Genomic DNA, 14,729 nt, shown 5'->3' with positions numbered 1-14,729 from the left:
TTGTCACATTTCACTATAAGCTGTGAGAGGAAACCAGGCTGCACTTTTCACATTTTATTTGGAGATCTCTTCTGCTAAATATCCAAGTTCATGGCTTTTAAAATCTGCCTTCCAGCCAAAGCCACTAGTCAATTTTGTCAGATTATCTGCCATTTTAAAACAAGGATCACCTTCCTTCCAGTCTGTAATGATAGGTCTCATTTCTGTCTAAGACTTTATCAGAAGTGTCTTTAGAGTCCACATTTCTACCAACACTCTCTTCAAAGCATTCTAGGCCTTCTCTATCGAACTTCTCACAACTCTTGCAGAATCTTCCCCTTATCCATTTAAAAAGCCGTTCCAACATGTTTGGTATTTGCAAACTGCAGCAGCAGCACCCCACTCTCCGGTACCAAAATCTGTTTTAGTTTGCTAGCTGCCGGAATGCAATATACCAGAAACGGAATGGCTTTTAACAGGGGAGTTTAATAAGTTGCTAGTTTACAGTTCTAGGGCCGAGTAAATGTCCCAGTTAAAACAAGTCTATAGAAATGTCCAATTTAAGGCATCTGGGTAAAGATACCTTGGTTCAAGAAGGCCGATGACGTTCAACGTTTCTCTCTCAACTGGAAGGGCACATAGTGAACATGGCAGCATTTGCTGGCTTCCTTGTGGCTCTACAAAAGGGACTCCAAAATGTTTCCTGTTTTAAAGGATTCCAGCAAGCAACTCCACCATCAGTGGGTGGAGACACACCTCCATGGAAATCATCTAATAAAAAGTTACCACCCACAATTGGATGGGTCACATCTTCATGAAAACAATCAAAATGCTCCCACCCAGCAATATTGAATGAGGATCAAAGGGCATGGCTTTTCTGGGGTCCACCGCAAATTCAGACTGGCACAGACTCCAACCTGATAATTCATGCTTTCAAATTTACTGAATTTTTATATTATAGTTAGTCCATATGATTGAGGCATGATAATATTTGTCGTTTGTTCCTGACATTCCATTCAACATACAGTCCTTAAGGTTCATTCACCTAGTTGCATGCCTCACAACTTCATTCCTCTTGCAGCTTCTCGGTAGTCCCTTGTATGTATACATCACAGTTCCCCCTTCCATTCCTCAATCGCTGTACCCTAAGGCCACCCCCATGTAAGATAGTCTTGACTGAGACTTCTAAAAGCTCATACCTAGAGCTGAATGTTGGCAGCTATACTTTGTAGAAGTAGATTTCTGCTCCTGATGGCAGCATCCCTGTGAGCTTGATGTGGATACTGAGACTAATGTCCTGAGTGGTGTGTGGGTAGAATGGTGATAGACAGTGAATAAAATAAAGATTCTACATAGTTCTTAAAATATTGTTGTAACAACTGAAGAGGACTTTTCCAAAGCAAGAGCTCAATTGATGCAAAACAATATACAATAAATTCCCTGTTGTCTGGACCAGTGAGGAAATAAGGTATTTGTGTTCATCAAGTATTCTGGTGTTTGAATGTTCTGCTAGGGACATGTTATATTTGATGGGAAACACTGTTGATTGTCTACCCAGTATCCATTCTTTTCTTCTTCCTTAATAACAGACCTCCAGAGTTGTTGGATCTAGCAATGTGTCTAACTTTTAAATGACATTTTTAGACTTTCTTGCAGATAAGGGCACCAATGACAAGTATGAAGAAGTCATTGAGATGGGGTTTTCCAAGAAAGTTTTTCTAAGGGCGCTGCTTGGCTGGGAAGCACACCCTTTTTTTTTTTTTTTTTACCATTCCTCTGCTTCTTTTCATCCTGCCTAGAATGCTAACACGATAGAATGGTAAAGTGTAGCAGCCATCATGAGACCATGGGGCAAACTTGAGGATGAAAGCCACATGGTAAAGATGTTGGAGCAGAAAGATAGAAAGACACTGCATCTCATATGCCCATGGAACGGCCATTCCAGCTGAAGACTGCCTACCTCTGGATTAAAAGCAAACATATCTCTTGTTTAAACCACTGTTATTTTTTATTTCTGTTGTTAGTAGACAAAAGCAATTCTTTCTTCAGGGTATTAAATGCAATAAAATTATTTCGACATTATGGAGACAATGAATTTATTTTATGCATTTTTTAACCAACCCTTGTTTCAGAAAGGGTAAAGATGGTGTGGAGGTTGAATTATGCACTCCAGAAAAAAATGTTTGTAATCAATCCCATTCCTGTGGGTGTGAACCCACTGTAAATAGGATCTTCTGAAGAGGATATTTTTAGTTAAGGTGTAGCCAACTGAATCAAGATGGCATGGATGTTAATCCTTTACTGGAGGCCTTAAAAAAAGCCAAGGGAGACAAGCCAGAAGTCAGAGATCAGGTAGCCTGGAAGAGAAAGGAGAGGACATCACCGTGTGACATGAGGCAGGGCCACAATCCGAGAAACCTCAAGGATCTTGTCAGCCAGCATGAGAATGCTGTAGACTTTGGGGAGAAACCATCATCTTTGCTGAAACCTGGATTTTGAACTTCTAAATCATGACTCATTATTTAAGTGAACTCATCGTGTGGTATTTGTCACAGCAGCCTGGAAACTAAAACATGGATTATAAGAATCCTTAAAATACCTAACAGCATAAACTAAAAATAATGTCCAAAAAGCGGAATAAAAGGTGAAAACATTCAAAAAGATTCTCTGAACAAACTTTAATCTTTTGTCCCCTTCATTTTATAATTCAGTCACATCAGGATCTTTAATGCCTTAGGGCCATCATTATGACCTCAAATGTGGAAATTCTGGTTAATGGAGAGTCCCATTTAATTAAATGCCACTAGTGTGCTCGATGTAGTATAAAGAAAATTTCCTGACCGTCATTTGATGGACTCATCTAAGTAACTCATGCTCTCCATTCCTCGTAAAACATGCTAACTCATGTTCTCTGAAACTGGTTGAGTAGCACACTACCCAAGAATCAGTAGTGGCTCTTCTCAAACCTCTGTACCAATTGCACTTGTTACTGTAATTATGATTTAATTAAATCACATGTGGTTTGGTGATTGTTAAGTGAAGAAATCAAAGAATTATTTCTGTAAAAACTAAGTCAAATGCTTGGAAAGACTATAAACATGAATTTTTCATAAAAATTTTGTTTTGGATTAGGTGCGGGAAAGCCAATTGTACAGACCGGGGAAAAATCTGCTAAGGATACTGCTACTAGTTTGCTTTGCAAATCAGTGCAGTTTGAGTGTGGTATGAAAAAATATAGAGAATGGAGCGCCAAAAGAGTGGGCCTGGAAGGAAAAAGGCTTGGTCCTATGTTAAAAAAATTGATTGATACATATATATATATATATATATATATATTTAAGTGTCTTAATTGAAAATAAAAGGTGTATATGCTTTTTATGGTCCATTTTGCCAGATGTTTTAAGTTCATCAGTCCATTATGATGGATGAGTGCTTCTGTTGTGGGTACAGAATTCACACTTACAAGGCTTATTAAGTAAAACAATGAAAACCAAAGGGGATTAGGCAGTGATTAATGTACTGGCTAGCAAACGTGTGCTACTGGTCCTCCTGTAACTTGCTCTCCTGAGCCACTGGGGGGCAGGAATTACTAATTGACTATATCCTTCAACTGGCTCCTTTTCAAACTTGAACACTAAGTAGCCACTACCAATCAATCGGTTGTCCCAGTGTAAAAGGGAATTTTATAAAGCTTAACAGTAGCTAATTTTTCCTGCTTAATTTAGCTATTTACATATATTTTAGCTTCTGAAATATCCAGCAAAAGCATTTGTGTCATTTTATATTCACGGCTATGCATTCGGTGTGAGTTAAGAATTATAAAGAAAAGAATTATGGGCCCCATCAGGCTGAAGATAAACAATCCTGGCGCCGAGGTTACTTGTTGTAAAACTGTTAAGAAATGCTTATTGTAAAACTGTTCTTATCTGCTTTTTTGCAAAACAGCACCTGTGACCCATGCTCAACCCCCACCCCCCTCATCTTACCCCTTAAAAGGCTTTTGCAAACTCAGACGGGGGCCTCTCTGTTCCTGTGTGTTCAGTGAGCCCCACACATGTGTGGAAAATAAACCCCTTGCATGTTGCATGAGAGAACGTCTCTTGGAGTCCTCCTTTGTGTGGCAAAACTCTCGAATTCTCGAATTCTTACACCAGGAAATTAAATCACTTAACCAACCATTGTTTAGAGTGGATACTGAAGTAGGCATAACTCATGGATTGGCATGCCCCTTAAGTATGTAGGTTAGCCTGTGTCAGGAAGACATGTGAGGCATCTGAATGGGACAGTCACAATCCCATGGATTGCTAGGTTAGATCTGGCCAACCTCCCTCCCTAAGCAAGTGTCTGCTTACTTTTCACCCCCTCTGTGCTTCTTTCAGAGTTTCACTCTAGATGGAGAGGATGATTTTGCCAAAAAAGGAAGAGTTCTATTGGGATGTTCCTCTGAATCACTGTGGCTGAATCACCCCTCTGCAGCTTGGCGTTGTAGCTGGACCCTGGTGGTAGAGAGCCTAAGGTTGACTCTGTGCCATACTTCTTAGCTGCCACTTTCAAGTTGCTTAACATCTCCAAGTTTCCGTTTTAACCAGAGAGGGTTTATAAGGATTAAATGTGATAATGCATGGAAGAAATAAAGGGCAGGTTCCCAGCACCCTTCAAATCCTCAATGGCAGGACTTTGTAAACATTAATTTATGAACTCTTTAAAATCCTATGGGGTGGGTGGGCCACAGTGGCTCAGCAGGTAGATTTCTCACCTGCCATGCCCGAGACCCGGGTTCGATTCCCTGTGCCTACCCATGCAAAAAAAAAAAAAAAAAAAGAGTCCTATGGGGCAAACAATGGTTGCTCAGTAGCAGAGTTCTCACCTGCCATGCCAGAGACCTGAGTTGGATTCCCAATGCCTCCCCATGTAAAAAAAAAAAAAAAAAAAAAATCGTATGCACATTTTTATGTGCAGGATCCACAACTGCCATCAGATTATGAAAGGAATCTGGGACTAAAACAAAAGCAAAAGCAAAGCAAAGCAAGACCAAGCAAGGCCAAACAAAGCCAACTTCTTGTTTGGAGCAATGCTTCTTAAACTTTATGTCCATGTGAATCACCTGGGGATCTTGTTAAAATGCTGATCTTAATTCAGTAGGGCTGGGGTGGGGCTTTGCATTCATAACAAGGTCCCAGTTGCTGGTGCTGCTGATCCACGGACCACACTTTGTATAGAGAGAGTCTAAAGCATCCACACCTTTGTTTCTTCTGTACTGCTGAGAGGGACAGTAGCATGGTCACTAACAGCATGGGTCATGAAACCAGACAGACTGGTTTGCATTCTGGCTTTGTCCCTTATGAATTCTATAGGGTGCTGAGGTTCTCTCTGCCTCAGGCTGCTTACCTGTAAAAGGGGAATGGTGCATAACATTACCCAGCTATTGCATTGTGAGGGGTAAGGTGAGGATGAAGCCAGATAATGCAATGAATTTACAGCAGTGCCTCGAGCATTACAAGTGCCATGTAAGTGCTAGCTCTTGTTATTTTCATTCTCTCAGCTGGGTGAGAATACACTTAGTTGCTATTGTCACATTCTCATCACTGTCTCCAATAGTCTAGTATTCTCTGGATTGCCTCACGCCCAAAGCAATGTCTCTCAGTCATTTCCTCAGAGTGTAAAGAAGGATTTTATAAAGCTTAACAGTAGCTAATTTTTCTTGCTTAATTTAGCTATTTACATATATTTTAGCTTCTGAATAACAGAAATATCCAGCAAAAGCATTTGTGTCATTTTATATTCATTGCTATGCATCTGATAAGAATTGTAGAGAAAAGAGTCAGGGGCCCCATCAGGCTGAAGAAAAACAACCTGGGACTTTCCTGGGCCGGTTATCTGCTTCTCGCAACCCCCATGACTCCTGGCGCCAGAAATACTTGTTATAAAACTGTTCGTTATCTACTTCCTGCATAAAGCAGAACCTGTAACTCATGTTCAACCCTCAAACCCCTCCCCGCTTATCCTGGCCCTTAAAAGGCTTCCCCAAACCCAGGCTCGGGGCTCTCTGTTCCTGCGTGTTCAGTGAGCCCCACGCATGTGTGGTAAATAAACCCCTTGCGTGTTGCATGAGAGAACGTCTCTTGGAGTCCTCCTTTGCATGGCAAAACTCTCGAATTCTTACAAGAGTACCAGTGAAGTGGGGATAGTCAAGCAAATTTGGAAAACATAACATATACTTCTCTTGGAGAGATAGCTATAGCAGAAGACACTTAATTAACCTGCTTTCTCACAAACTAATTTTGATCACAGAATCCAGAGGGCTTTTTTTTCCCCATCTAACTCCTAATTTACATGTATAAGACCTGATGCCATAAAGTAATAATTGTGATGGCATGCTTATGAAGAGTGGCAGGCAAAGCAGGGTCAACCTGCAATGTAGGTGCTGTACACCAGAGAGAAAGCTTCCTCCAGGTTGTCTGGGCAGAGAAGCAGCTTCAAGTCACTGGCTGAGTGCTGACACTAGGGGAGATATTTTGATGAGGTGCAGGGTACTGAAGGGCACAATTAGTTACCCCTCCTTTTGCATCTGGCACAGGCGGCCAGACCTTCAGCTCACTGTTAAGCCCTGCCTACACGTGCGAGATGGGGACGAGGAAGACTTTCCCACCCCGCACGCTGCTCATGCTGCTGCTTTACATCTTATGTCAGTATTTTGTCTTTAAGTCTTAGTTCTCTTCTGAGAGACTATATGGAAACAGTGATTCTCCTCTCTAACCTAACTTTCAGATCTAGTTTCTGCTCTTTCTAAGGATATCAAACTTCATGGCTAAGTACTGTAGGAAGAGGATGCCTTTTATTGGTACTAACTTTTCTTTTTAATGGGTCCAGATTGAAAAGACAGATTAAAGCTTTGGATTTGACTTGCAAAGAATTTTTTTTCCCCTTTAAAATCAACTTTATTGAAGCATAATTTGTATACAATAAAAATACATCCATTTAAAATATGTAGTTCAGTGAATTTCGATATATTTGTAAGCCCGTATAACCAACAGCACAATCAAGAAACAGAATATTTCCATTGCCCTGGAAAGTTCTCCTGTACCCATTTTCCATCAGCCACTGCCTCCTCCTGCCCAAGGCAAGTGCTGATTTGATTTCTGTCACTATAGTTTTGTGCATTCTGGGTCTTCCTGAAATTGGAATCTTACTGAATGTACTATTTTATGTCTGACCTGGTTTCACTTGGCATAAAATTTTTGAGGCATCATTTTTATGGGTATCAGTAGTATCAGTAGCAGAACTTTTTTTAAAAAAACCTTTCAGTCAGCTCTATCAAGATGTCAACCATGGTGTGTACCTTATACATTAGTGTAATGTAATACATGTACTATGAAACAAGTTTTTAATTTTTTAGCATACGCTATTCCATAGGTTAGTAATATTTCCAAGTGCTAGACTTTTGAGTAGCTCTGAATTATTTTGTAATTGTCAGGGCTGTGTGGAGTCGTGGGAAGATCAAGGCTGGTCCCTGTGCTGGCTCCGTTTGATTTTTGGGGTTTGTGCAAGCCCCGTACCCTCTGGGGCTCAGTTTCCCCATTTGTATTGCTGCTCCCTGAGGCCCCTTCCAGGCCTGACAATATGCTGTTTTGGGGCTGGTCACGGAGCTGTGGTGCCAGCAGGGGGCGTAGGAGTCAACAAACAACCAACACACTTGGCCAGCATCACCAAGGGCCTGTGTGTCACATGTCGGCCTGGGCACATGGACCGCAGTGGTGGGGAGCTCAGCACGGCCCGTGGAGGGCCAGTTTTAAAAGTGACAGAGGCTTTGGATATGATTTTGCCAACAGATTTCTCTGTTTGGATTTCTCTGTAGAGAAATTTTAGATTCTTTAAAAATCTCATTGCAGACAAAAGAGAGGATGATAAACAAATAGGAGAGCTCTTATAAGCCTATAAACAAATAAAGTAGATTAACATTCAAAATGTATATAAATAAACCTTTAAAAATACTACAATTTTTTAAAATGCTATAATTTGATGGCTAATCACCTTAAAAAAGAATTGTAAAAAATTGTTAAAAAGGAACCCTTTAGCGTTTTCTTTTCAAGGGGGAAAACACAAAAAGAAATTGCATTGAATGATTAGAAATATAATTCATAGAATTGCCAAAGTCAAAATGTTTCATGACAGGATATTATTTGCAGATTGCATTTTTTTTTTTTTTTTAACATGGGCAGACACTGGGAATCGAACATGGGTCCTCAGGCATGTCAGGCAAGCATTCTTGCTTGCTGAGCCACCGTGGCCTGCCCTGCACTGAGTTTTTAACAGCTGTTAACTGTTTTCACTCTGGGACCATATCTATATTAGCACAATTAAATGTAGATTTTTATACCCTGAAGTATAAAATATACCCTCGCATATCCCCACACTTTCAGCTTGCTTGCAGAATTATTTCCGTTCCCTATTCACTTTGCTTCTATAAAAATAATTGATGCTGCATGAAATATTTAGTCTTACATTTGCTTCCCCAATTCTTCTCTTCATAATATTGAACAACGCAAAACCAGAGAGAGGAGTTAGGTTGGATGTGGTTTACTGACTAATAATCCTTAAATTTTTGAACACACTCTTACCTCTCTATCTACAACTACTGTTTCAAAAATAAGTGCTTTAGGTTATAAGTTTTGTTATTCTCAAACTAACTAGGTAATATGGCAAGTGTCAAATGGCAAGTTAAGAATTCCATAATTGTGGCAGTTTTTAAGCAAAATAAGAAGAGTACTAACAGGCAAATGGTAAAAAAGCAAGCTCTTGTTGAGAATCTTGGTCGGGGGGTGTGTGGGGGGAGACAAGGGAAGAGGTAAGGATAGAAGAAAATAAATGAAAGGTGGAAATTATGGAAAGCCTGGGTCGGAAGTTGCAGCTTTTGCAGCACCTTGCATCAGAAAACTTATTTTCTCAACCTGAAAAACCTTTCCAGAAACGCTGAATCTGATGTTTTGTTTATTTATTTATTTATTTGCATCTTTAAAATAAAATAGGTCTGGTATCCTGTTGTTTCCATCGCTGCACAACTCCTTAGATCTTATTCGTCAGCCTGTTGAACTGATCCTTTTTCAGAGACATAGGTACCACCCCAAATTGTTCTTACATCCTTGTTTTTGGACTGCTGTGGTTTGCTGCATCAAACCAGCTGAATTTGATACAAGTTCAAAATGTCATTTCCTTCAAGAATTCACTCATCTTTCTGGGCCTGAGATGCTGAACAGGAGACACCTGGCCTCATGCAGACCCTGTGGATGTATTTTACACCCAAGAAATCTCGGATCTCAACCAGAGACCCGCTGTCCCGAGTGACAGCGTTGCTGGGGAAGTGAGCCCACCCAGACCTCGTCTTGTGACGGAAGCCCCTGTTGACACCCTTGATGGTGTCCTGCGCATGACTACCGACAGTACGGACTGCAACCAGCTCCCTTCTGTCTCTCCACCATCTGTCAACCCGAACCTCTTCTTTTTCTTCCCAAGTAGCCCGAGTTCTACGCTGATATGGTTGCAATCCCTCCGCAGGGTTCCTCGGGGGTCCCTCGCAATAACCGTGCGTCCCTCGCAATAACCGTGCGTCCCTTCAGCAGGATGTCCACCTTTTCTGGAATGTCGACAGTCTGGTTGCTGAGACTGGTCTTCATTCTTATAGCAGATGAGGCAAAAAGAGCGAATCCGATGTTATTTTAACTATCCTATTCCAGAGAGAAAGAAGGATATTGCCCAAATTATTTTCATTAGGCCGGCATAACACTAATATTCAAAACCTGACTGACATGGTAGGAGAAATAAAACCGCAGACTAACCTTACTTATACTTGTTGATGCAAAAATCCCAAGTAAATACCAGCAAGTATATTCCAACAGTACATTGGATGAAAATACACCATGATCAAAGAAGTTCATTCTAAAAATTTAGGAATGGTTCAATATTAAGAAGTCTATAAAAATAGTTAATCATATTAAAATGTAGAGGAGGATCTGAATACAGGCTGGGCAGGTTTTAAGACTTTTCTAGGCCCCAGGTTTTCTTATCTTTAAATACTGGAACATAGAAGAAAGGAGGGAAAAAAAGATTTGACTATGTTAGTAGATGTTGAAAAACATGCTTCGTTAAATTCTCCATCCATTTTTTATTAGAGAGAGGCAGAAAATACCTGACTATGATAAAACATAGTAGATGGCTAGTTACAAAATTATTATACAAAATTAATATCTTTTTTCCATATAGACAGCTGGTAAAAAATACAAGACACATTAAGTACACAGAGCGATACTAATAATGTATAAGATTTGTTTGTATGAAGAAAGGTATACCATTCTATTGAGAGACATAAGAGGAATGAATAAATGGAAAAAAAGTCTTGATATTGAATAGTAAGATCTGATGTTATAAATATGTTTTCACTAGTTTAATCAATAAATTCAATTTAAGCAAACTCAAATTCCCAAAGACTTTTTTTGTGTGTTTGGGGGGAGTGGGCTTAAAAAAAATGATTGTAAATTTTCCTGAAAGAATAAACTTTAAGACTGAAGAAAGAAATATCCTTTTGAAAGCACCTAGAGATATCTAGGTACAAAAAAATAATCCTCAACTTATACCTTGAAACTAATATAGAAATTAGTGCAAAATGGATCATAGACTTAAAAATTAAAAAATATAAAACTCTTAGAAGGAAACGTAGGAGAAAATCCTCATGCCTTTGGCTTAAGTAAAGAGGTCTTAGGAAGACACAAAAGGCAATATTCACAAAAGAAAAAAATTGATAATTTGAATGTCATCAAAATAAAAAATTTGGCTCTGTGAAAGTCACTGTTAAGAGAGTGAAAAGACAAGCTACAGAGTTGGATAAAATTAATGCAAATCACATATCCAACAATGAATTATATTGTTGTGTTGTCTTATTCACAACTCAATAAAAATTGGGCAAAAGATTTGAACAGACACTTCGTTAAAAAGACATGGATGGCAAATAAACACATGAAAGGATATGCATCATTATTGATCATTAGAGAAGTGCAAATGATACCACAACAAGGTACTGATATACAGCTATGAGAATGGTTAACACTAACAAAAAGCCTTGACATTACCAAATGCTGACAAAGACATGGAGCAAATGGAACTCGCATACACTGTTGGTGGGGCAGAATGATACAGCCCCTCTGGAAACCAGTTTGTCAGCTTCTTATAAAGTTAAGCATTCATTTACAGTATCATCCACTAATCCTGCTCCTAGGCGTCTGTCCTAGAGAAATAAAAACTTGTGTTTACACAAAAGCCTATACATGTTGTAAGCAGCATTATTCATAATTGCCAAAAACTGGAAAAAAGCCAAATGCTGTTCAACAAATAAATGGATAAATAGACTGGAGTATATTCATACAATGGAATACGACTCAATAATAAAAAGGATCAAACTGTCGCTGCATGTGACAACGTGACTGAATCTCAAAGCTATTATGCTAAGTGAAAGATGCCAGTCTCCAAGGGGCACATACTCTCTGATACAAAGCCAGATAGAGCAACACAAGAAAAAAATAAAGACAACTATAAATCAATATTCTTTATGATAACAGATGTAAAAATCCTTAACAAAATACTAGCAAACTGGATCAGGCAGCATATTAAAAGGATTATACATCATAACTGAATAGGATTTATCCCAGGAATGCAATGGTGGCCCAACATATGAAAATGGATCAATGTAATATAACATATTCATAGAATGAAGAAATAAAACCACATGACCCTATCAATGCAGACAAAACATTTGATAAAATCCAACACAGTTTCATGAGAAAAACACCAAAGAAACTGGGAATAGAAGGCAACTACTTCAACATGATAAAGGACATTAATGAAAAACTCACTGCCAATATTATACTCAACTGGGAAAGGCTGAAAGTTTTCCCCTTAAGATCAGGAATAAGACAAGGATGTCTGTTTTTGCCATTTCTATTCACTATTGTACCATATGTGCTGGCTAGAGCAATTAGGCAAGACAAAGAAGTAAAAGGCATCCAAACTGGAAAGGAAGAAGTAAAACGATCTCTAATCACAGATGACATGATCTTATATATAGAAACATCTAAAGAACTCACGAAAGAACTAATAGAATTAGTAAATGGATTTATCAAAGTTGCAGGAAACAAGATCTATACACTAGGAATGAACAATCTGAAATTCCATATACAACAGTAAGAAAAGAAAAAAACTCCTTTGAAGTAAGGTATTCCTTGTGTGAGGAGGTACAAGACTTGAATACTGAAAACCACAAAATATTGCTGAGAGAAATCAAAGATGATCTAAATAAATGGAAAAATATCCTGTGTTCATGGATTGGAAGTCTTAATATTGTTACGACGGCAAAACTCCCCAGAGCGATTTACAGATTCAGTGCAATCCCTCTCAAAATTCCAAGGACTTTATTTTGTTGCAGAAATGGAAGACTTGATTCTAAAATTCATATGAAATTGTGAGTGACTCCAAATACCCAAAACAATTTTGAAAAAGAAGAGCAAGGTTGGCAGGCTCATACTTAGTAATTTGAAAACTTACTACAAATCTACTGTAACCAAACAGTTGGAACTGGCTTAAGAATAGATATATTAATCAATGGAATAGGATTAAGGGTCTAGACATAACCATACATCTATGGTCAATTGATTTTTGATGAACATGCATGCAAGACCATACAATGACGAGAAGAATAGCTCTTTAACAAATAGTGCTAGGATAAGTAGATATTTACTTATAAAAAACGAAGTTGGACCTCACTTCACATCAAATACAAAAATGTACTCAAAATGGATTAAACAACTAAATGTAAGTGTTAACACTATAAAACTTTAGAAAAAAATGTAGAGGTTAATCCTCATGACCTCGTATTTGGCAATAGATTCTCAGATATGACATCGAAAGCACAAGCAAAAAAAAGAAAAAACGGGCAAATTAGGTTTCATCAGAATAAAAAACTTTCATGCTTCAAATGATACTATTAAGAAAGTGGAAAAGCAACATATGGAATGGGGAGACTTTGACTTTGCCCAGCCAGCAGATGGTGCCATTTTTCTAGGAAAGTGAGGACGATACCACTTGAACTGCCTTTTGGCCATCTTGGTACCAGGCAACATGCTCAGCGTGTTTGCGTAGATGATCATAAGTAACCAATTAAGTCTAGTGAGTCTACCCGCAATTAAACAAACTGAAATCTTCAAACTTCTCAATTTAAGTAAAAAATTTTAAATTTTTAAACATGGAAATAATCAGAAAAAATTGCCAGCTGTTCTTAGTATGTTCTAGAAAAACATTTTAAGATTTTATATTTTGTTCTCTTTCTCCTGCCCCCCTCCCCCTACCCATCTCCTACTCATCTTGCTCCAACACACTTGCTGGCATCTTCTCTTCTTATCTCTTGGTAATATGAATTCCACTCATATATGTGGTGGTTGGATTGCTGAACTTGAAAGTAAAATTGTGTCTTTTGAGGAAGGAGTTGTGTTCTTTAATTTTGGGAAGAGGTGTAGCTGATGCTTATATCTTTAAGTACAAACATTTCCTCCAAGAATTAATGAAAAATTTCAAACATATAAAATATTTGAAAGGCTAATATCATAAACATCCATAAATACATCTAGGTTCAGCAATTGTTCATATATCATAGATCTAACAATTATTAACATAGATTCAATAACTATTAACATATAAATATACAGTTAATAACATGATTATTTTTGTTTAATTTATAAATATTTATGCATATATTTTCTAAATATTTGGAAATTGGTTACAGACTAACAACAACCTATCAGCCCTAACTATTCAGCATGCAGTTCCTAAGAATAAAGACATTCTTTTATCTAGCTGTTAAGCCATAATCACTCCTAAGAATATTAAAAATAATTTCCAAGCATATTTCCAGTCCATCTTAAAAATATTCTGGTTATCTCCATATATCTTTTATAGCTGGTTTTGTCCAACTGTATCCAATCAAATTTCACATTGCGTTTGGTCATTCTATCTGTTCAGTCTTTTCTAGTGTAAAACACACCCCTAATTTCAGACAGTGATTTTTTTAGCAGACCAGGCTAGTTGTCATTTAGAATGCCCCACATTCTGGCTGTTTCCTCAGAGGGTTATTTTTAACCTGGGTTCTTCAGAAATCAGAGCCTGAGAGAAAGGTTCCTATGCAACAATTGTGTTAGGAAGGGGAGCCCTAATAAGCAGGAGGATAGGAGTCAAAGTGAAGATGTTTTCAAGCTGCCCACTACTTGTGTTGAGGATGAATGATTACTTTATCTTGTGATTGCATAAATGCATAAATGACATTCTTAAGATAATCCTCTAGAGGAGATAAAGGGAGGTATTCATCCATTGACTTTCACATTCCACTGATGCAAGATTCATGTTCAACCTACAGGCTATTAATCCCTTCTTTCCAGTCTGTGCATGGGAATGTACCAACCTGGTCCGCAGTTTCATATCACAGTGTCTAAGGGAGGCTTCGGTGTGAGAAGCTGCACTGTACAGTAGAGTTCATTTCTGCAGTGATGGCTGAGACAGAAGAAAAAGGTCTTGGGGACAGGTGAGACTGAGATGGTCTTAAGTGGTGCCTAAGTAATATCTGATATGATGCCTTTTAACTAGTTCCTCTGTCCTCTTTAGTTCCTATAAACAGGAGATCAGATCTAAAAGCTTAATGAGAAAAACTATTTTGGCCA

General features: G+C 38.4%; 1 pseudogene; it reads right to left on the bottom strand.

Annotated features, from left to right (window-relative positions):
- Window positions 1–8,991: 8,991 nt before the first annotated feature.
- LOC143661384 (large ribosomal subunit protein uL6 pseudogene) lies at window positions 8,992–9,650 on the bottom strand (annotated as a pseudogene).
- Between the last annotated feature and the right edge of the window lie 5,079 nt (window positions 9,651–14,729).

This window comes from Tamandua tetradactyla, chromosome 2 (assembly GCF_023851605.1).
Source record: "Tamandua tetradactyla isolate mTamTet1 chromosome 2, mTamTet1.pri, whole genome shotgun sequence".
Taxonomy (NCBI): Eukaryota; Metazoa; Chordata; class Mammalia; order Pilosa; family Myrmecophagidae; genus Tamandua; species Tamandua tetradactyla.
The sequence above is the reverse complement of the archived record's forward strand: the minus strand, read 5'-3'. Positions and strand labels throughout refer to the sequence as shown.